Genomic DNA, 24398 nt, shown 5'->3' with positions numbered 1-24398 from the left:
GGAGAGGGTAGATGGGCTAAATGGGTAATAGGCATGAAGGAGGGCACTTGGTGGGATGAGCACTGGGGGTTATATGGAAATGATGAATCACTGGGTTCTCCTGAAACCATTATTATGCTCTATGTTAACTAACTTGGATTTCATTAAAATGAAAAAAACAAAAATAAATAAATAAATAAATTGCTCGTAGACATGTTCACCAACTCTGTGCTCTTAATTCCCCTTGATGCCCACCGCAGTGTCATGCTGAGTGACTGCTTTGTTGAACTAAGGTCCCTAAAAGGAAGAAAGTATCCGTGAAGGACCCACTCTGCCAGTCCCTGCACCTAGATGTGTTGTTTCATTTAAACCTCACAAGTGACCTGCAAGAGAAATTATCCCCGTTTTAGACAAAGAAAGAAGTTCTTTAAGGTTGCATGCTTTCCTCATTGTTATTAACAGCAAACACTGAGCACCTATGTATGTTAGGCATGATTCTAAGTTTTTTGTATGTATCAACTTCACAGCTGCTCTAGAGAAAGCACTGCCTTTGAGAGAGACAGAGAGGTTGTGTAACTTGCTAAAGGACACACGGCTGGTTGGTGGTGATGTTAGGAGTCAAACCCAGAGCTGGAGTGTTCAAGGGCACTCTCTGCAAGAGTTTGTCTTCCCCTTAGAAACTCCTGGATAGTGGTATCCTCCTACAGAAAGTACAGAGTTAGCATAAAAAGGAGATGCCTTCTTACACACCAAAGCCATGAAATGCAAGGACACCATTTCTCTGAGTTTCTACTTGGAAAACTATGAAAGCACACACAGGTGGAGTGACATAGAACGTTCGTACTGTCCCTCAAGCCTCTCCTTCAGAAAAGACCTCCCTTCAAGGCGTGCATTCACGATGAAAACCAGTGATAACTCTCCCAGCAGAAAAGCAGAGCCTGGTAACATCCTTCATCTAAAAGGTTGTTCCAGAGTATAGCTACAACTGTTAGAATACTTCCCAGTTAACTCCTTAAACTACCTACAGATCAAGGTGTTTCTCCTTACCTCAGGGTGGATATAAACCTCCCATAGCTTTAGTAGTGCTGAAGACCTTTCTGTTGACTTCTAACTTTGCAAGACTGGCGTGGGAAAGCATATTCAAATTCTAGACTCCCTGTTGGGAAGGTTTACCGGTAAAACCCTGTCATCCACTGCAACCCAGGAATGCAGTGTGGACCTGGGGGCTGTGAGGGCTGAGAAGGAATCTCAGTTACTGCCTTTCTTGGCCACCAGCATGGGGTGAGAGAGAGCCATATCCACACAGGAAGCTGCGTAGTATAGGTTAGGTGCGTGGATGAGGCTTCCAGAAATTCAAGTTCAAACTCCACCCCCTTCAGGGCATTAACTCGAAACATCAAGTCTCTGGTCTGAAATCGTAGAGTAATAGCATGTGGGGATAACTTATCGAGGTCGTCCAAAGATTTACATGAAATGCCTTTTTCTCATTCACTTCTTCCTCTGAGGCAGGTGGAAGAAGTTCTGTTTCGAGAACCAGTCTTGGCCTTGGCAGTATGTCTATGTGACTTGGGGCAAGTCTTCAGAATCTTCACCTATAAGACGGTGTGTTGAGTCAAAGGTTATCCGTTAATTACCACTCTGAGTGCGTGCACTGAAAAACTTATCCCTGACAGCAAAGGAGATGTCTGGCTCACAGGGAAGTCAATAAGATGAGTGATGTTTGTTTTTTATTTTTTATTTATTTATTTATTTATTTAAAAAAAATTTTTTTTTCAACATTTATTTATTTTTGGGACAGAGAGAGACAGAGCATGAACGGGGGAGGGGCAGAGAGAGAGATCGAGACACAGAATCGGAAACAGGCTCCAGGCTCTGAGCCATCAGCCCAGAGCCCGACGTGGGGCTCGAACTCGCGAACCGCGAGATCGTGACCTGGCTGAAGTCGGACGCTTAACCGACTGCGCCACCCAGGCGCCCCAATGTTTGTTTTATTTATTGGTAAACCCACGGCTTTACTCCAAGTGGAATTTGAAACCACTCATGGCTTGTCTCCATGTTTCTTGATGCTTCTCTGGCTCAAACTGTGGTAGGATAGTACTGCATGACTAACACCCTCAAGTCAAACGTTTGGTTCACATTCTGACTCCATGACTTGCGGGTTACGTGTTGAGTCACTGGGTGCAGAGCTCCTCCCACTCCTGTTGGGCATGTAGCGTGTGTGTATGCGCGTGAGAGACCGTTACGTGAAATCACTGAGATTCTGGTATATCTAGCCACTATATACCCCAGAATGTTTTTTTGCAGAGCACGTATGTTCATTTCCTATTGTTGCTGTAGGAAATGACCACAAAGTTGGCAGCCCAAAGCACCGCAGCATCATTCTCCCACGGGTCTGGAGGTCAGGAGTCTCACGTCAGTCTGCAGGGTTGTGTTCTTCTAGAGGCTGTAGGGAAGAATGGGTTTCCTCACCTTTTTCACTTCAGAAGCCATCCACAGTCACCGGGCTATGGCCCCTTCCTCCAGCGTCAAAGCCAACAGCGTAGCACCTTCCTTTCTCTCTGACTTCTGCTTCTGTCCTTATTTCTTGTAAGACTCTGACTTTCCTCCCTTCCTCCAATAAGGACCCTTAGAGTTATACTGCACCCACCTACACGCTCCAGGAGACTCTCTTCATGTCAAGAGCTTTAACTCCATCACATTCCTAGATGCCCTTTGACCACGTAAGGTAACCTGTCCCCAGGTTCTGAGGATTGGGGCAGGGACAACTTTGGAAGGGGGCATTGTTTAGCCTCCTACAGTCCTAGACTACCATGACCATTATTCACCCCAGTGCTGTCTTGTTTTTCAGAGCATGTGTCCTAGTTGTTTAAAAAAGAAAAGGAAGGGGCGCCTGGGTGGCGCAGTCGGTTAAGCGTCCGACTTCAGCCAGGTCACGATCTCAAGGTCCGGGAGTTCGAGCCCCGCGTCAGGCTCTGGGCTGATGGCTCAGAGCCTGGAGCCTGTTTCCGATTCTGTGTCTCCCTCTCTCTCTGCCCCTCGCCCGTTCATGCTCTGTCTCTCTCTGTCCCAAAAATAAATAAACGTTGGAAAAAAAAATTAAAAAAAAAAAAAAAGAAAAGAAAAGGAAAAGTGTGTAAGTAGCTATTTAATTTCTCCCACTCTGGATCATAAATTCCAGAGAAGAGAAAGTGCCTATTTCTTACTCACTGTTCTCTCTCCTGATGGCTTAAATGGTTAAACACAATGATGACAATAGATGATGTTTTGGGGGCTAGGCAATATGCTTAGCCCTTCCTGTGAATAACATACTTTAATCTGTACAACAGCCTGGCAAGAATATGTAACATTACTGTTCCTGTTTTCAGGCACAGAGACTGAACCTAGTTGGGTGCGTGGGGCCACCCAACTAAGTGATGGGTCCAGTAGCTCTACCCAAGCCTATCTGACCCCAGAGATCTCTTAGTTAACAGACGTTGTACCAAGAGCCTATGAAATAAAACCTAATTTAGACCTCCCTCAAACTGCTCAGAGTTTAATAGGAAAGATGTACAAAAGTACTATAATAAATTCCATGTGACAATTATTATGTAATACGGACAGTACCGTATGTTCAACTGACTGAGGGAGCAGACAGGAAGAATGTTTTAAGAATGTCTTCACCTGGGACACCCGGGTGGCTCAGTCGGTTGAGCGTCCGACTTCGGCTCAGGTCATGATCTTGCAGTTTGTGAGTTTGAGCCCCCGCGTCGGACCCTGTGCTGACAGTTCGGAGCCTGGAGTCTGCTTCAGATTCTGTGTGTGTGTGTGTGTGTGTGTGTGTGTGTGTGTGTGTGTGTCTCGCTCTCTTTCTCTCTCTGCCCCTCCCCCTCTCTCTCTCTCTCTCTCTCTCTCTCTCTCCTTCAAAAATAAATATTAAATTTTTTTAAGAATGTCTTCACTCAAGTTGGGTGAATCAGAGAAGGCTGTTCCAAGGGAGATAATTTTTTATTCTAGTTTTAAAAGATGAAAAGTGTTCACCAGACAACAAGGGGTAGAGTGGGAAAGGCATTCCAGGCATACAGAACAGTGTATGCAAAGGAACTGAGGCAGGAAACAGCATGGCATATCTGCGGATAAAGGGACAGTGGCAGAAGAGGAACGTGGAGACCCTCGTGTCCCTGCTAAGGACTGTGTCCTCCACACAGCACTGGAGAAGTACAAGGGTCAAGAGTGCATGGTGGCTGGTAGGAAAGATTCCCTGGGGGCTGAGTTAACTAAGCCCTTCTCCTCATGTTGCTTATGAGCCAGAGGGTATGTAGTTAGAGAATTGCTTCATTTCAACGTTTGAGATAGAGGGTCATAGAATCATTACAAAGTCTTGCTTTAAGCCATCCCCCTCCATCCCCCACACACTCCCCATGAGGTTTATTCATCCACTCATTAATTTAGTGTATGTTTTTTGAGTACTCTCCATGTGGTAGGTGCTGTGTGAGACACTGAAATCCCAACTCCTTCTCTTTGGTAAGCCAGTTCCAAGGGTTAACTGAGCTTTTCCATCTGGAAAATTCTTCCCTGTCAGCTCCACAGCATTTATACATACTCAAAGATAATATCTTGAGTCTTTGTTGGATTCCGGTGGGGTTGTTTTTTTTTTTTTCATTTTTTCTAAAAATTAGACTTATGTTGAATATTCCAACTGCCTCAAACAGTGTCTTATCCCAAGACACTATTCTTTTTAAAATTTATTTAAATTCAAGTTAGTTACCATACGGTGTAGACTTGGTCTCAGGAGTAGAATCCAGTAATTCATCACTTCCATATAACAGCCAGTGCTCATCCCAAGAAGTGTCCTCCTTAATGCCCATCACCCATTTAGCCCATCCCCCCACCAAACACTCTCCAGCAGCCCTCAGTTTGTTCTCTGTATTTAAGAGCCTCTGTTTTTTTTTTATTTGTATTCAGAGTATTGTCATATTTCATTTTATTTGATATTCATAAGAAGAACCTCATGAAGTAGACAGGACAAATACAATTATTAGTATTTCAAGTATTACCAAAAATGGGATTTTATATCTTCAGTTGGTCAAGAATTTTAGTTTTTTCGGGTCATGATAAGTTCTGCAAGAAATAATTTCTATACGGTTGTATAAGATTGTGGTTAACGAATTTCATGTATGCATCTTAATTTGGTCAACGTGATTTTGTTGACTGTTTGCCCTGACCAGTACCAAGCCAGACTCGGGGATTTCTAATCCTTACCACAAACTTGCAAAACCATGAGGGATCCTATTTTATAGATGAGCAAATTGAGGCTCTACGAAGTTGAGTGACTTCTTCAAGATCAGAGTGACATAACAAGTACTCCAACCCTGGATTGGTTCCAGTATTATTTCTATTTTCATTTTAGCCTCAATGAGTCAGAAGCTTATTCTTCTTGAGTACCCAAGGTTATACATCGTAAAAATCAGAAAGCAAGAGTACCTCCTCCTTTTCATCTTTCTGCTCTCAAAGCTAAGTAATTGCCTATGATTTTTTTCTTTCTCCCAGCATCATCTGATATTAAAGCCTTATTATTTCTTCTTGTCAGTTTGCACACACAAAAAAATCTCATTTAATGTTCCATGCAGCCATGCATTCTAGTCAGCAGAGCCTGACTGAATCTGCCCTTCAACTATTTTGGCTGTTTACCACAAGCTGGTATCTTTGAGCTGAGTAAAAAAAAGTCTGACCCGGCACCCATAAGATCAATTCAAGACCATATCCATGTAGTTGCTGTCTCAGTTTTTTTTTTCCTTGCTAGGTACCCCAATGTGTTTTCCATATTTAGCTGACCGCAAGAGAAACCTCAGCCTCCAGGAGTGAGTAAAAATGGGCTCATGGATGGAGTTCAAGGAAACCAACGCTAAATGCTGGAAGGGAAGGGCCTGTGTTGCTGTCCATTGTTCTGAACTAGTATTGTTGGCTTGGCTGGGTACCAGGTGGGAGAAGGGAGAGAGCAATGAGAGAGAGAGGGCAATTTCATAGGGTCATTTCACAAAGTGAGTAGGACCAAGCAGTAGACTAGAATGAAAGCTCCAAGAAAACCCATGGATACTGCACCTCAGAAGAAGAGGGAGGCCAACATGGAAGCATTTCTGTTATTGGCAACTCAAATGGCCACCTGTCAGAACAGGTGGAATTTTTTCTGTCTGAGACCATCAGGCCAATTCTGTGCATGTTTCCTAAGTGTGTACTCATTGTCACGGATAATCATTTCATCATATTCAAAATCACCGTGATCCTCATCAACATCATTATCCCTCTCCTCCTCCTCATCTGTCTCATTATCAATATGCCAACTGTCCTTATCAAAATATCATTGCTGGGGGCCTCCTTTGTGCTAGGCACCGGCCGGCGTTGAGGTCTATGGCAGTTCTATGATAGGAATAGTTGTATGCCCATTTTATTTATCAGGAAATAGGGGACAGTGAACTGAAATAGCTTTGTAGAGACAGAGCCTGAATTCATAGAGCTAGGATTCTAATCTAAAATCTTTCAACCCCAAAGCCCACATTCTTTATTGCTGCCGGTGAAGTAGCTCTTAGCATAGGGAATAAGGGGAAACATGTGAAAGACAGTAACGTTGTTACAAACACTCCAGTGGAGAGAGCACCCGGGCTCCTGGAACACATGGAAATCACCACCTCTTGCTGCATACCTGATGGAAGGCTTCCACAGGGACTTGCAACGGAGCTGAGTGAAGCAAGACAAATATTTTTTGGTCCATAAAAAGGAAGAAGAGCATTTGAGGCAGAGAGTGAAATGTGTGCAAAGGCATGGAGGCATGCAGTCCTCCAACAAATACTTAGTCTTCCCTGATCCAGGCACTATGTTAGGCAACCCAAAGGTGAATAGGAGACAGAAGAGTGCATTCGGTGTAGTAGATGAACCTAGGGGAGATAAGAAGGAAAGCTTCTAGAACCATTAGTATTTAGAGGGGAAGGTGAGAGGAAAATAAACTGTTAGTAATATACCTGTATTGTACTTTACAATGTATCTTCACATGCCTGGATCATGACCTAGTACCTAATAGGCGCTCGATTAATGAATGACTGACTGAACAATCTGTTGACCTTTAAAACAACCCATTTGCTGGTAAGCTCCATGAGGGCAGAGAATACTTGGTCACCACTCTCCCTGTCTGTGTCTGCAGTGAGGCCCCTGAGTCCCACAAATCCTGGGGGAGCAGTTCACATGGCAATCTGTGAGAGTGATCTGTGTGATCACACAATGTGTGACTCGTGTCCCTCCAGATGTGCAACATGGTGGGGTGGGTTCGTGTCTGATTTAGGGGATTAACATTTGTTGACCGAATAAGGTAATGAATGAAGAAGAAAGGGAGGAAGGCTAGACAGAGATGACGGTTACTCCTGCAGGAAGCATCCGTTAAGTCTGGGATCCGTTATCCCTTCCACAGGGAAGATATCTATAGTGCCTGCCTGCCTCAACACCCATCTAGTGAGTGGAAGAGCTGAAAGTGGATCCCGGGACCCTCCTGGTCAATGCTTTTCTACCACAGCACACAGTTTCTCTGTAATTTCCATCAGTTCAAGGTTCCCCCCCACCGAGAGGCCAAGGGTGCTTCTTTCCTAGGAGACAGTCGGGCTGCCGAATGCAGCACTAGCCCCGCACGGCTGCTGCCCTCCCAAGGTAAGGAAACTGGGAGCTGGTGCGATGCCTTTCCCAGGGATGGCTTGCAAGTAATTGCTGCTGTAAGTGTCCCTCACGAGTGGCTCTGGCTTCTCTAGCTCTTTGAGTGAAGAAGATTCCGAGCTTTCGTGAGGGGATTAGCAGAATGCACATGTAGAAAGCACAGACTGTCAGGCATCAATTTTGGCTGAAGAAGTTTTGCCTCAGATAAAAGGACTTGGGAAGGCTCTTCCTTTGCATTCTTGGACTGTTTGCAGGCACCAGTTGAGGCTGTGGTGGTGTGTTGGAGCTGGGGGAGGGAGGGCAGAAGGCCTCGTTGGAAGTTTATCAGCTCTCCAGTTGTGGACCAGTGACTTGGCCCCTGCGGCTGTAGTGTCTTCATCCGTAAGACAAAGCCCATCACTTCTCCGGTGCCCATAGTGAAAGAGGAAGCCAGACGATGTATGAAAAGGGACTAACCCAACGTGGGAGAATGGGAAGAGCTTGAGTTTTGCAGTCAGACCTCATTTTTTATTTTTTTTTAAAGTTTATTTTTATTTATTAGAGTGCGCCAGCCGGGGAGACACAGAGAGAGAGAGAGATAGAGAGAGAGAATCCCAAGCAGATTCTGCACTATCCATGCAGAGCCCCGTGGGGAGCCCAAACTTACGAACTGCGAGATCATGACCTGAGCCGAAACCGAGAGTTGGATGATGAACCGACTGAGACACCCCGGCGGCCCAGGCTTCATTTTTAAATCCAGATTTACCACTTCGTATAATGAGGCAACTTCGACTAGCAACTAATGATAATAGTTATCTAGCATTTGTATAAAATCTGTGTAGCAGGCGCTGTGGTTTGCCCAAATTAACGGGCAACAACAGTGTAAACGTGTTAGTGTTTGTTAGTGTTGCCATGTTATTGACAAGAGCCAGGGAATGGAAGTAAGGTTCAGCCCCCCTGGCTGACAGTGAAAAGGCCAGGATCGGAACGCTGACTCTGAAGTCTACGGCATGGGTTTTAATCTCTAAGCTAAACTGCTTGCTCTCCAAGCCTGTTTTCTTAGCTATACAGTGAGGATAATAACACCTGCCCTGCCGGGTTGTCAGGAGATTCTGCGCTTCGATGTGCAAAGCACCCGTTGCAGTGGTACAAGCTCAGTGAATGGGGTGGCAGGTGGGGGGGTGGGGGAGGATGGCACCACGTGACAAGAGTGACAGTGGCACGCCAGGTCTTAGAGATGATGCCCGTTTCCGTGACTGGTGAAGGAAGGTACTGACCAGACAGAAGACCAGACGGAAGCTGTTTTCTCTTATTTAAAAAACAAAGTGAAACAAAAACATCTATCACCTGTAAAATCTGTCCCAGTTGCCTTTGGAGTCGTGTCTTTGAGTTCTTTGATGGTTTCTTCCTGCAACTGGGACTCAAACGTGAAGAGCGAACCTAAGAAATGAACATGGCCGTGCTGGCTCAGGAGTTTACATCATAAGCTGGAGGGTGAAGGCAGTGAGGTGCTGAAAGGAGTTATTCAGCCCTTTGCTTTTCAAATTTCAGTAAATCACACTTGAAATAAAACTGTCATAAACCCAAAGGACACTGAGCGACTGTTCTGTTTAGGGCTCAAGAGGGCAGCGGGAGGGCAGGAAGCCTCTTCAAATAAGGACGCCCTGATGTTTCCAACTTGCTGGTAACAAGTTTCTAGGGAAGCCTCCCTGTTCCTGCCCCAAATTGCAGTGCTAAACGAGCAGGGGGAGTGTAATGGGGGGGCGGGAGGGGGGGGGGGGTAGTTTGGAGACTTTCCTGTGCATACAGATCGTCGGTGCTGACTCTGGGACCTTCTCCTCAGGCTGCTATGTCCACCTGGTGCCCCTTTGAACTTAGCATCTGAGAATGTGTAACCTAATTTGTCCTCTGAGACCCTCACCTGCACCACATTTCAGTATCTTAGAGCAATATCTGGAACCCAAGTGTTCTTTTGTTTTTGAGGGAGGTTTTGTTTTGTGACCTAAAAGGCATTATGAACCTTGTTGGTTTCAAACGAGTAATTATCCACCACCCCCCACCCTCCCGTGCCTGAGGGTTTCATGTCTTGATTGAGGGGATTTCGAGACTGCAAAATACCAATTTCTAATTCACCCTGTGCCTGTATGGTCTGCGAAAGTATTTTGAACCATAAAAGGCAAATGTGTGTTAAGTTTGTTTTTAATGGCTTGCAGGGCCTTTCAGCAGACTCAGGCTGGTTTTTCTCCTTCCCCATCTCACGTTTCAACCAACTGTGGACCCCACACTTGGCAGGCTCTCTCAGGCCTCCGGTCCCACAAATGTCTCCTCTGTCCCAAGTGCCCCCCAGCCTGTTCTCCACCTGTGACTTTCTCCAGGAAGGTCTTTGTGCTCCCCAAACCCAGTTAGGTGTCCCTCTTCCCACACCTGGTGCTGCCTTGTCACAGCCGTGGCTGTGGGGACCCGTTTTCTGTTTCCTTGTCCGTCTTTTCCGTGAGACTGTGGGCTCCATGACGGCAAGACCTGTGTCTGTCTTCTTCACTTATGTGACCCATTGTAGGCATGCAACAGAGAATTGTTGGATAAATTTGGGAGGAGACCAATGAAAACCTGTCACTGCAGAAAAGGTGTGCTAGAGCAGAGTTAATTTTAACATCACTGACCCCCGTCCTCGGAGCCACACCGAGCAGCTTGTGCATCATGCTAGCTACCAGGATGAGGCCGTGCACGCTCCTCTCTGCCACTTTTCTATAAATGTAAATTCACTCCAAAGTAAAAAGTCTATTCTCTCTGTCTCTGTCTCTCTCTCTCTCTCTGTCTCTCTCTCTCTCTCTCTCTCTCTCACACACACACACACACACACACACACACACACACACACCCCACAAGCTTTGGCATCAGGGCCGAGTTCCTTATGCTTGGCTCACACACTCATTAGCCACATGAAATGTGGATGCAAAATGAACAGATCTTTTTCAAGATGTAACAAGAGGGGCACCTGGGTGGCTCAGTCAGTTAAGCGTCCAACTTTGGCTTAGGTCCTGATCTCGCGGTGTGTGGGTTCGAGCCCCGTGTCGGGCTCTGTGCTGACCGCTCAGAGCCTGGAGCCTGCTTCAGAGTCTGTGTCTCCCTCTCGCTCTGCCCCTCCCCTGCTTGTGCTTGCGCCCTCTCAAAAATAAACATCTAAAAATTTTTTTTAAAAATGTTAAAGGTAAAAAAGTTTGAGCCCAAATTAAGATAGCCTGGGATACACAATCCTCACACACGAGAGAGTGCTCAGAAAAAGGAACATTTGGTGCAGGGTTATATATATGTGTTTCTTTTTACATAAAGAGTTACAAATCATCCTGAACAAAGACATTCCAGAAAGTTATGGACTTTATCTTATGCTTTTAGCTTGTGCAAGGCTGTATGACTTTAATCTTATGGGTTTTTTCTTATGTTTATGTTTGGAATGCTCCTTTTTGGTTATCTTTTTTTTTTCTTTTTTTTTCAACGTTTATTTATTTATTTGGGACAGAGAGAGACAGAGCATGAACGGGGGAGGGGCAGAGAGAGAGGGAGACACAGAATCGGAAACAGGCTCCAGGCTCTGAGCCATCAGCCCAGAGCCTAACGCGGGGCTCGAACTCACGGACCGCGAGATCGTGACCTGGCTGAAGTCGGACGCTTAACCGACTGCGCCACCCAGGCGCCCCGAGGTTATCTTTTTTTTAACAGAGTAGATGTACAATGTGTGTTCAGGTCAGAAATAGAGTCCATGCTTTGAGGTTTTGCTGTGTCATTTTGACCTAGGTAAACGTATAGCTTCCCTAGGAGCCCTTGGAGCAGGGCCCATAAACATGAAAAGTTAAAAATTTCCTTTACTTTATCAGACCTAACTAAGGTTCAGAAACTTTGATCCTTGGTTTTTCCTCCTCTGGGGCACAGATTGGAAGCCCGTTGTAAGGATTACAGTAATTGAGACAAAATGCACATATTGCTATGCTCAGTGATTAGAACCATACTAACATAATAAGATGTAACATACACAGAATTCAATGCACTTTTCATATTCTTTTATCTAGAATTCCTCCTAATATTTCCACAGTCCCTCTGTCCATAAATGCTTTCTAATCAGTTCAAAAATATTGTCATCTACACTCTGTGGACCTAGGTGTAGTGACAGAAATAAGTGGAAGAGAGTACAGTCTGGTCCCATGCCCCAAGGACATCAGTATGAGTGGGGTTCAGGTAAATCAGATACATAGATGAATGCTTTTTAATAAAATTAAATAAATGGAAAGACAGAGGTAAACAGAGAGCGCTATAAAGCAGGGAGCAGGTATTAGCCCAGCCTAAGCGCTGGAAAAGGCTTCTGGGATGGGTTGATTGCTCATCTGAATCTCAGAAGATGAATAGTTTACCTGGGCACTTAAGTATGGAAATGCCATTCCAGGCAGAGGGAACAGCATGAGCAAATGCACGGGAGGCAAGTCCAGTTTTACTGACGGGGTGAGTTAGAGGCAGGAAGTAGTGGAAAATGAAGCTGGGGTTGGAGACAGGAGAAGATCAGGGGGCCTGTGTGTATGGATGGAATGTGTAATTTATCATCAGGAAAATGGGGGCCATTGAAAGATTTTAACAGAGGAGGATGTGATTCAAGCTGCAGTGAAGATGCATTGTTAGCATGGATTTAATTTGTAGGTCTCTAAGAGAGCCCTTTTAAAGAACATTTCCTCTAGGTCATTACCCCAGAAATCCATTCATTTTTTTTTTTTTATTCAATACTAGTTTGGCAAATCCTGTGGACTTATTAAGAGTAAAGCATCATACTCAAGCCTGTCAGCTCTACCAAGATAAGTTTGTTTTTCTGTCTTCTTTCAGAGAGTTCACAGACTCTTCGGGAAGGTGGGGCATCTACTTGGGTAATTGCAGTAGGACATGGAAAGTAGTGAGAGGCATGAGACTGTAAGAGATATGCAGATGAGATGCTATAAGACATGTTTCCCGGGGCGCCTGGGTGGCGCAGTCGGTTAAGCGTCCGACTTCAGCCAGGTCACGATCTCGCGGTCCGTGAGTTCGAGCCCCGCGTCGGGCTCTGGGCTGATGGCTCGGAGCCTGGAGCCTGTTTCCGATTCTGTGTCTCCCTCTCTCTCTACCCCTCCCCCGTTCATGCTCTGTCTCTCTCTGTCCCAAAAATAAATAAAAAACGTTGAAAAAAAATTTTTTTAAATAAAAAATAAAAAAAAAAAAGACATGTTTCCCAATCTATTCCTTGGCCCAGATGCTGAGCTGACTATACAGTAAACACTCCAAGTGATTCATAAAATATGGGCACCCCCCCCCCCCATAGAGTCTGTGTCAGTGGGGCGGTTCAGAAGTCCTCAGGACATTCCCATGCATGGCCAGATCTAAAAACATTGCCAACGAAGGTCTGAGGAAGGAGACATTTTGGGCTACAGGGGAGAGTAGACAGGGAAGAAGTACTGGGGCCCAGGGACTCATATGGTGGAACCAGCAATCTGCTAGAGCTGGGGTACCAGAACAGACAAATGGATGAGAGGAGAGATGGTGATCTAAGAGGAAGATCCTTGAAACTAATGTGCTGGAGATAGTCCAGCTATTGGCAAAGACGAAGTCTAGAGTGTATCCATCCATGGAGAGTGGTGGCTGAGATAGGGTGGAAGAGATCATCGGGAATGATGTCGGAAGGGCTATCGATAGGGATTCTAAATTTTTTTTTATTATGAAATTTACTGTCAAATTGGTTTCCATACAGCACCCAGTGCTCATCCCAACAGGTGCCCTCCTCAATGCCCATCACCCACCTTCCCCTCCCTCCAACCCCCCATCAACCCTCAGTTTATTCTCAGTTTTAAGAGTCTCTTATGGTTTGGCTCCCTCCCTCTCTTTCTTTTTTTTCCCTTCCCCTCCCCCATGGTCTTCTGTTAAGTTTCTCAGGCTCCACACAAGAGTGAAAACATATGGTATTATCTTTCTCTGTATGACTTATTTCACTTAGCATAACACTCTCCAGTTCCATCCACATTGCTACAAAAGGCCATATTTCATTCTTTCTCATTGCCACGTAGTACTCCATTGTGTATATAAACCACAATTTCTTTATCCATTCGTCAGTTGATGGACATTTAGGCTCTTTCCATAATTTGGCTATTGTTGAAAGTGCTGCTATAAACATCCGGGTACAAGTGCCCCTATGCCTCAGCACTCCTGTATCCCTTGGGTCAATTCCTAGCAGTGCTATTGCTGGGTCATAGGGTAGGTCTATTTTTAATTTTTTGAGGAACCTTCACACTGTTTTCCAGAGTGGCTGCACCAGTTTGCATTCCCACCAACAGTGCAAGAGGGTTCCCATATCTCCACATCCTCTCCAGCATCTGTAGTCTCCTGATTTGTTCATTTTAAGCACTCTGGCATGAGGTGATATCTCAATGTGGTTTTGATTTGTATTTCCGTGATGCGGAGTGACATTGAGCATCGTTTCATGTGCCTGTTGGCCATCTGGATGTCTTCTTTAGAGAAGTGTCTATTCATGTCTTCTGCCCATTTCTTCACTGGGTTTTGTTTTTCAGGTATGGAGTTTTGTGAGTTCTTTATAGATTTTGGATACTAGCCCTTTGTCTGATACATCGTTTGCAAATATCTTTTCCCATTTCGTTGGTTGCCTTTTAGTTTTGTTGATTGTTTCCTTCGCAGTGCAGAAGCTTTTTATCTTCATGAGATCCCAATAGTTCATTTTTGCTTTTAAAGCCCTTGCCTTTGGGGATGTGTCAAGTAAGAAATTGCTGCGGCTGAGGTCAGAGAGGTCTTTTCCTGCTTTCTCCTCTAGTGTTTTGATGGTTTCCTGTCTCACATGCAGGTCCTTTATCCATTTTGAGGTAATGTTTGTGAATGGTATAAGAAAGTGGTCTAGTTTCATTCTTCTGCATGTTGCTGTCCAGTTCTCCCAGCACCATTTGTTAAAGAGACTGTCTTTTTTCCATTGGAATTAATCACTGGTACCAGAACATAGGGCACTTTGCCATCGTTACAGTTCTTGTAGTAGTGAAGGTTGGATCGAAGCTCTTTTATTCATGAAGGATGACTCAGATGCTATTTTTAATTGACTTTTCTTTCTTTCCATCTTTGGAAGGGTTTGACAGCTATTACTGCCTCTTTTTCTGGGCTCATAATTTCTTAGCTTCTGCTGCCTTCCTCTGTGCATTGGATTTTGAGTTTGCATTTTCCTTAAGGCTCTCACATTTGCTTATCGGGGAAGAATGTGAAATGTGTGATAAACCATTGCCATTGATGTTGCCATTGTCCCTCCCTCCCGGAAGGCAGTAGTCAGCAATTTGTAGAGATTCAGAAATGCGTTACCTTTTTTCCCTTAAATCAAGAAAATAGGCATCAACACGGTGTCTTCTCCTTGTGGAATTTATTTTATGTCTATTTTTATGATGGCTTTCACTTCTGAGTCACTACTAATTTATGATCCCTGGCAGGGATCCTCGTTCACTGCAGCTTACAATGTGGTGTGAACCATGCCGTCATAGATGGGAGCCCAGGCAGCTGTGACCTGGGAGAGGGTTCCCGAGCAGACCGGGAGACAGGGAGAACTCCGGCAAGGGTGCAGCAACTCTCTATATCATATTTTATAAACCAGGAATCCGCGCATGTGATTTGACACAGGACTGATTCTCACTTGCAGAAGGGGTACACTGAATTGTATTTTGTGGTCTGGTTCTGCATTTTCATATCACCTTTAAATTACATCAAGTCAGAGATCAGAACTACCTTGAAAATCCAAGAGACACAGTCACAAAAGCCATGTAATTTATTCAGGCATTTTTAAAAACCCAATTACATTAGATCCAATAGTTTGCTCGTCTGTTTAAATAACAGAAAGTCTGAGAGAGTGTTTTAAAGGCAAATGCAAATTGGTTCCTGGAATTATTATTTATTTGTTAAGAAATATGATTAGAGACAGATTTGTCACATAATTTCTAAAGTAAGTGTGACATATGCAAAACTGATGATGAAATCTCTAAGAGGTAACAGAAGAATTGTAAATTAGAGCTAAATTTATAAGGAAGGCATTTTAGCAGAATAGGTAAAACCAATCCTAAAGTTAAACAGACTTGGACTCAAATTCCTAATTTCTAACTGTGGAAACTGGGGAAAGTTACTCAGTATCTGTGTATTCACCTACCTATAAAATGTTACACCTACCTGTAACAATACAAAAACATAGTTATCAATTCTCTGAAACTAGCAAAGTATACAGAGACTCCCCAGGAAGCTAATAGTACAGTATTCATGTTGTTTTGGTCAAGTATTAGCTTGTTTCTTTTTTTTTTTTTTTTAATGTCTATTTTTTTAGAGACAGAGCACGAGCAGGGGAGGGGCAGAGAGAGAGGGAGACACAGGATCCAAAGCAGGCTCTAGGCTCTGAGCTGTCAGCACAGAGCCTGACATGGGGCTCGTACCCACAAACCATGGTATCATAACCTGAGTTGAAGTACGACACTTCATCGACTAAGCCACCCAGGTGCCCCAAATGTTAACTCGTTCCTAAAAAAATTTTAGCAAAACTAAAAAATTCTAAACCCACCAGTAAATTCTTGGGTTTAAGGAGGGCAGGATAGAGCGCTCCAGATTGTGTGAGTTTGAATCCTGGTTTTGACCATTCCTTGCTGTGACTTTGAATTAGGCTACTTAGACTCTCAATGCCTCAATATTCTGGTCTATATCTTGGGAAAACACCGGGTTAGGCACAAGGCTTAAATGAGTTAAGTGCTTAGAATAGAGCCTGGCACATAGTCATGTCATGTAAAGGGGTGTGTGTGTGTGTGTGTGTGTGTGTGTGTGCGCGCGCGCAAATAAGCATGTAATGCCTACTTTTGTTGTCATTATCATTTTTAGATTCCTATAAAATTTTGAATGAGAGATGTGTATTTGATGGAGTCTTGTCCCCTAGTTGGGCTGAATATATTCATGTAAATATAATAATACTGCATTTATAGAACTGACTTTGGGGCTTATAACTGAGTCACTCACGCTGGTCTCCCTGAGCTCTAAAACAGCAAAGTCTAGGGGCGCCTGGGTGGCGCAGTCGGTTAAGCGTCCGACTTCAGCCAGGTCATGATCTCGCGGTCCGTGAGTTCGAGCCCCGCGTCAGGCTCTGGGCTGATGGCTCGGAGCCTGGAGCCTGTTTCCGATTCTGTGTCTCCCTCTCTCTCTGCCCCTCCCCCGTTCATGCTCTGTCTCTCTCTGTCCCAAAAATAAAATAAACGTTGAAAAAAAAAAATTTAAAACAGCAAAGTCTTTGTTTCTCTTCGCTGGTTGCTGCCCCCTTGGTCAATTTCCATATCAAAGAGATACACCGTTAGTGTTTAGAGGACACCACTTTCTTTTATCTTAGGTTGTTCCCACATCTCTGAAATTGTTTTTGGCCTTTGCTTCCCAGCTGAAGCATCTGAAGCACCCGAGTCCACATCAGAAGTGTCAAGGCCCTTCCCAGGGCTATTTTCAGGGTTATCTTCTGACACTACAGCAATTAGATAATTTGTTTCTGTGTGCATTCTAAGCTGCCCTTAGGAAAAAACAAAAAACCAAAATTCTGTACAGTTACAGTTCGTGAATTATGTGAACCTGCTAATTTTTCTAAATGTTCCTTCACCAAGTCATCCTCCAAACACTTTGGAAGCCCCAGCTGTTAATGAGGGTACCAAGATAAATAAGACACTGTCCCTATCTTTTTCTTTTTTTAAATTTTTTTAAGTTCATTTATTGTGAGAGAGACTGAGACGGCGTGAGTGGGGCAGGGGCAGAGAGAGAGAGAGAGAGAGAGAGAGAATCCCAAGCAGGCTCCAGCATGCTCCAGCACAGGGCTCAAACACACAAAGCTGTGAGATCATGACCTGAGCTGAAACCAACAGTCAGACGCTTAACCGACTGAGCCCCCGAGGCGTCCCTGTGCTGTCCCTATCTTGAAGGGATGCTGAAAGACTTATAAGTCAAGGGTTCATTCACCCTCCAAATTTTTATTGAGCATCTACTCTGGGCCGAATATGCTTCCAGGTACTGAGGTTAAGGCAGTGACCAATCCTGACAGAGCACCTGTCCTCAGGGAGTTTATATCCTGATGGAGGGAGAGAGGTACTGGGGGGGGGGGGGGGCGGTGCTCATGGGTGAGAGGAAAAAAAGGAAACTAGAATGTATTGTGTCTGTGTCTGTGGTTGTGGACAACCAGATCTCTTGTTGCCAGTTTGAGCAGGAAGGGACTTACAACATTATCTGAGGAATTTCCAGAGGGGCTGGAGTTGAGCTTGTATGCTACAGATTAGGGAGAAATCCTGCATCCACACGGGATTGTTGCAGTGGGAAGGCATTCATGCTGCTGGCCTCTGCACAGCGCGGGAGCATCTACTACGGCTGCTCCCTGGAGCTCTGTTCCCCACTGAGCAGTGACACCCTCCTGTGCTCATTCCCCATGCCTCCCTGGTTGCCTCTGCTTGGCAGATTTCGAGCTGAAAGAGTTCCTGGGAAGTGTAGTTCTGAGCTTTCCAGGATCTGGGGTAAGGGAAGATTCACTAGACAGAAAAAATAATTAAAGTCTTCTCTTGCCCCTAAATCCCATTCTAATTGCCCTTCCTCCTTCCTTTGTCATGGCCAGCTTCCTCAAACAAACAAAACAAACAGAAACAAAAAGCGAGTCCTTTCTTTCTCTCGCCCCTCGCATTCACTCTGGGGCCCACCACAGTTTTGCTTCTTTGATGACATTTTTTGCCCTCTGCTCTTGTCCCATGGGCTCTGATGCCAACACACGCTCTCCTAAGTGATCCCATCCAGCCCTATGGTCTCGACAACCAACCAGTAATCGCGAGAGCTCCAATTTAGTGGGCATCTCTCCTTTGCCTTCTGAATGCTTTACACGTACTTACTGATTGAATCCTCACAACAACTGTTCATGTTCGTGTTCTGTTGCACCAGATGACTGCAATTTGAGGAGCTTAAAACAGCACACAGTTACTATCTTACAGTCGAGGAGGTTAGAGGTCTAAAACCAAGCTGTTGGGGCGCCTGGGTGGCGCAGTCGGTTAAGCGTCCGACTTCAGCCAGGTCACGATCTCGCGGTCCGTGAGTTCGAGCCCCGCGTCGGGCTCTGGGCTGATGGCTCAGAGCCTGGAGCCTGTTTCCGATTCTGTGTCTCCCTCTCTCTCTGCCCCTCCCCCGTTCATGCTCTCTCTCTCTCTGTCCCAAAAATAAATAAACGTTGAAAAAAAAAATTTAAAAAAATAAATAAATAAATAAATAAATAAAACCAAGCTGTTGATAGGACAGCATTCCTTCTAGAGGCTCTAGGGAAGAATCCATTTCCCTGCCTCTTCCAGCTTCTGGAGGCTACCTTCCTGCCTTGGCTCTGGACCCTTTTTCCATCTTCAAAACCAGCATGTAGCATCTTGAGCCCCCATATCCGTCATCTTTGTTACATGATTGCCTCCCCTTTTCTCTTGCATCCCCCTTATAAGGACCCTTGTGATTACATTGGGCCCACCAAGCTAATCCAGGATGATCTCCCCATCTGAAGATCCTTAACTTGATTACACCACAGAGTCCCTTTTGGCATGCAAGCTGCTATGAACAGATTTCAGGGATGAAGATGGAGACATTTTGAGGAGCCATTATTCTACCCACCACAACAACCCTATGAGGTACAGTACAATTATTACCCAGACCAGGCGACAAATACAGAGAAGTTAAGTAATTTGCTCAGGGTCATAAAGCCAAGAATGGAGGGGCTGGAATTTGAATGTAGGCAGCTACACTCCAGGGTTCATAGTCTTAAGCTCTGTGCTCACCAAGAAACTAATAACTCCCTAATTAAATGTATAACCCCCCAAAGGTTCCCATACCTAACGGCCTATTTGATGGCTCCCCTAAGAAGGTAAAGCATCACATCCAAAACCGGGCCCATGATCTTTCCTCAGTACTTTTATTTCCTGTCCTCAGTCTTAGTTGCAAGGACCAATGTCCGTCCTCTTGCCCAGTTTAGAAACCCAGATGTCATCCTGGAGCCCTCCCTCCGCTCTCTAGATCTGGTCCATACCACCCCTGCACTTTCCTCTCTTCCGTTCCCATAACACTGCCCGATCCTGCCTTTCATCCTTTTTACTTGGCCAATTCTAGTAGCCTCCTAATAGGTTCCTGGTCTCTACCCTGCATGAGGTGGAAATCTCAGCCTGTTCTAGCTGTGTATAAAACTCATCAGTAGCTCCCCATTTACTCTGAAGATTATGCCCAATTACTTTAAGGAGACTTGCCCTCCACTCTCTTCTGCAGACTCCCATACTGACACACTGGGGCTTCAGTAACATGGAATCGCTTATTCCTGTCTACACCATGCAGCTCCCCCCTGCCATGCCTTCTTTGTTCCTGCTCTTGTCGGAGCCACCTGTCCTGCCACCTTCATGTGCCTGCCTCTCCCAGCTGAGTCATCTTTAGGGAGCCCTCTTTGCACCCCGGCTGTCATCATGACCCTTTCTCTATGTTCTGATAGACATCATGCCATGTATCTAGAAATTGTCTCTCTTATACTAAAATGATCAGTTTGTGTGTGTTCCCTCATTCCACCAGCTCTGAAAGGTCAGGAATTTTTTTTTTTTTTTTTAACTAACATCCAAGTTAGTTAGCATATGGTGCAATAATGATTTCAGGATAGACTCCTTAATGCCCATTACCCATTTAAGCCATCCCCCCACCCAAAACCCTTCCAGCAACCCTCAGTTAGTTCTCTGTATTTAAGAGTCTCTTAGATTTTGTCCCTCTCTCTGTTTTTATATTATTTTTACTTTCCTTCCCTTACGTTCATCTGTTTTGTTTCTTAAATTCCACCTGTGAGGGAAGTCATACGATACTTGTCTGTCTCTGACTAATTTTGCTTCGCATAATACACTCTAACTCCATTCATGTTGTTACAAATGGCAGGATTTTATTCTTTTTGATTGCCAAGCAATACTCCGTTGTGTATATACATATGAAAGGTCAGGAATTCTCATTCGTCCTTGCAACCCTCATGCCTAGCACATGGCAAGAAACCAATGACTATTTCGAGGTGACGTGAGTTGAATTGTGAGCAAACAGGAATTTGCTAGTTCAGGAAATTGGGAGAAACGTGGGTGTTGCAGGTAGAGGGAAGAAGCACACTCAAAGGCGCAGAAGCATGATAAAGCAAAACAGGTTTGGGAAGACGTCAGTAATTTAGTGAGGCCAGAGGGAAGAAGGCGTGTTGGGGGAAGGGCCCGCTATCAGGTCGAAATATGAACAGAGTTGGAATTGGGGAGGGCCTTTTTGCTAAGCAAAAGAGTTCGAGCTTATTTGCAAGCTTTGGGGAAGCCACGCTGAAGAATTCTGAACAGGGGACATACGTGATCACATGTGTGTCTGTCATCAGATTGGTCGAACAGCCAGGTAAGTGGTGGACTAGAGGGCCCTGGAGTAGAAGCAGACAGAGGAAGTCATGGCCACACGCGAGGAGGACTCAGAGGCAGTGGCCGTGCACAAAGAAGGGACAGGCTTGTGGGCTTCTTAGGACTTGACATTGACAGGATGTGGACACTGACCTGCTGTGGGCCCAGGAAAATGAGGCATGGCATGGCCCCTTGGGCACCTCCCCTCCCATCTTCATGCACCTTGCCTCATGCCCTCTGCCCTGACGCCCCCTCTATGGGTGATGAATAATCAGCAACGGAATGTGTCACGTCTCTTTCCCATAACAAGGAAAGTGAAGTCCAAATGTTAGTGCTGGAAGGGACCTTGGAGATCACTAGGGTCAACTGCTACATGTGATAGATGACTAAGCACAGAGAAGGGAATGACTTCCCTATGGTGGCTCAGGAAGTCGCTGGTGGGAACCGAGCCACTCTTCACTAAACCACATGGCATCGGTCTCTAATATTTTCATGTGTATCCACTTATTTTCTGCCCCTCCCTGACATTAGAATGTAATATTTAAGAGCTGAGCCGTGTCTCACACAGTGTTTTGCCCACATCATGGACCTTGAATGAGCATTTGTTTACGAAGGAGTGAACCAGGTTTAAGAAGGCTTGCTTCCTCCTGAACCAACGATCTTTACACAGGACTCTGGTCTGGAGGTTATCGGTCCATAATTTTATTTCCTGCTAGGGTTTATCCTAATCGTTCCTGAGGAAACTAAAATCTACCAACCAATATACTGTAGCTCATGTGGCTTCAGATAGTAAAGAGCCAAAAATAGTCATCATGACATTCGGTTGAAAATATCAACCACTGACTGCCTCACACCTATTGTGATAGCTACTATAAAAATAATCTGCATTACAAGAATGTGGAGAAACTGGAATCCTACATACTGTTAGGAGGAATATAAAATGGTATCGCTGTGATGGAAAACAGCATGGTGGTTGCTCAAAAAATCAAAAACCGAGGGCACCCGGTGGCTCAGTCGGTTAAATGTCCGACTTCGGCTCAGGTCATAATCTCACAGTCGTGAGTTCGAGCCCCACGTCAGGCTCTGGGCTGACAGCACAGAGCCTGCTTGGGATTCTCTCCCTCCCTCTCTGTCTCTGCTCCTTCCCCACTTACACACACACACACACACACACACACACACACACTCTCTCTCTCTCTCTCTCTCTCTCAAAATAAAGAAATAAACTTAAATTTTTTTTTAATATAAAAAAATGAAAAATAGAATTACTCTCTGATTCAGCAATTCCACTTGGGGTCAAACACCCAAAAGAATTGGAAGCACAGTTTCAGATATTTGCATATCCATCTTCTTAGGAGAGTTATTTAAAATACCTAAAAGGTGGAAGGAACCCAGGTGTCCACCCAATAGATGAATGGATAGACAATAAGTGGTACATAAATACAATGATATATTATTCAGCCTTAAAAAGGAGAACGTTTTGTCACATGCTACAGCACGAATGAACTTGGAGGACAGTGTGCTAAGTGCAATGAGCTGGTCACAAAAAGATAAATACTATGGTTCCACTTACGTGAGGTACGTGGAGTTGTCAAAACCAGAGACCAAGTAGCGTGGTGGTTGCCGGGGGCCCGGGGTAGGGAGAGTGGAGAATTATTGTGTAATGGCTACAGATTTCCACTTCTGCACGGTTCAAGGGGTTCTGGACATTCACAGCAATGCGAGTGCCCTTAATACCACTAAATTGTACACTTGAAAATGTTTAAGATGGTAAATTTTAAGTTATGTGTATTTTACTATAATTAAAAAAAGTGTTAACCACTGAGGGGCGCCTGGGTGGCTCAGTCGGTTAAGCGTCTGACTTCGGCTCAGGTCACGATCTTGTGGTTGGTGGGTTCAAGCCCTGCATCGGGCTCTGTGCTGACAGCTCAGAGCCTGGAGCCTGCTTCCGATTCTGTGTCTCCCTCTCTCTGCCCCTCGCCTGCTCATACTCTGTCTCTGTCTCTCTCTCTCTCTCTCTCTCAAAAATAAACAGAAATTTTTTTTTAAATTTCTTTAAACATTAACCACTGAGGTATGTGAAGCTATCTCCTTTGATCCTTACAATAACCTTGAACTGTTAGTAGAACCGTCCCATTTTATAGTGAGGAAAATAGGGCTCAAGGAAGTGGAGTGAATTGCCCAAGGCACATAACTAGAAAATGATGAAGCAGAGCCTCATACTCAGATCTCCTGGTTCCATGCCCAGTGCTGGCTGCTCCTACATCAGGGAGAGGAAGTGTAGTCGAATTAATTTCAGTGCTGGTTGAAATAGAGATAGGAAATCAACAGTTAGCAGTTTGTGGAGAAAGCTTTGTGTGTGTGTGTGTGTGTGTGTGTGTGTGTGTGCGCGCGCGTGTGCGCGCACGCGCACGCGCACACACACACAAGGTGGGGGGGAAGGAGGGAGATGGAGGGACAGAGAGGTGGGGGAGGGAAGAGAATAGGAGGGAGGGAAGGCTCAAGGGGAGAGCATGCAAGCAAGCTCCCAGACTCCTGCTTTACACTTCTTCAACTTCCTTCCCTCCCTGAATCTTTGGAAAGCAGGTGTGAGTCAACTGTAAACACAGAGAAAATGGTCAGCCGGCGTTCCCTCAGATGGCAAAATCAAAAGTGGCTGGCGATGGGATTGTCTGTGTCCGTGCGGCTCTGCCCTTTAAAATGATCAGGAGAAGACAGTGGCTCTTTCTGAAATGGCTCCATTAGCTGTCCTGGAACTCCATCTCCACCCCTTACTACCTCCTGGGAAGACGAAGGATGACAAAAGCCCTTACAAAAGTAAATTAGATCCAGTGAGAGGAAGGGGGGACCGCTGGGAACAGCACTGAGCAGGAGTCCAGCCCAATCCTACCTGCCTAGACCAGCTCCCTGTGTAATGCTGGGCACAGCCTTCCTCAGCCCCAAGGGTCGGGCTGCTATTAATACCATCATTTTCATATACTGAGAATTTAAACTGAATTGAAAAGGTAGAGCACACTGTCCCAGGGGGAGTCAAAAATACGAAAGGATCAGCTAGCCTCTTCAAAGTAGCTTTTATTTGTCACGGACTTACAAGAATTGTGGGGGACGCTTTACACACAGCAGCCCTAACCCTTCTCGCACTTGACAACTTGTTTTTCTGATGAGACTACACCGATAGGTAATATCCCACTTCCCAGAGTATTTGCCTAGATGATAAAGAACAGAGAATTTGTGTGTTTTTTGTCTGATATCGTTTCCAATATGATTTTTATTTTATTTTTTTATTATTTTTTTAATATATGAAATTTATTGTCAAAT

The 24398-nt window shown here is 45.0% G+C and overlaps 1 protein-coding gene across 2 annotated transcripts in view; it reads left to right on the top strand.

Annotated features, from left to right (window-relative positions):
* FYB2 (FYN binding protein 2) overlaps nucleotides 1–24398 on the top strand; it is a 129655-nt gene that overhangs the window by 9232 nt on the left and 96025 nt on the right. The gene's annotated exons all lie outside the window — the stretch shown is intronic.

Source organism: Herpailurus yagouaroundi, unplaced genomic scaffold (genome assembly GCF_014898765.1).
Source record: "Herpailurus yagouaroundi ecotype Mexico unplaced genomic scaffold, PumYag 77, whole genome shotgun sequence".
Lineage (NCBI taxonomy): Eukaryota > Metazoa > Chordata > Mammalia > Carnivora > Felidae > Herpailurus > Herpailurus yagouaroundi.
This window is presented reverse-complemented; position numbering and strand designations above follow the sequence as displayed.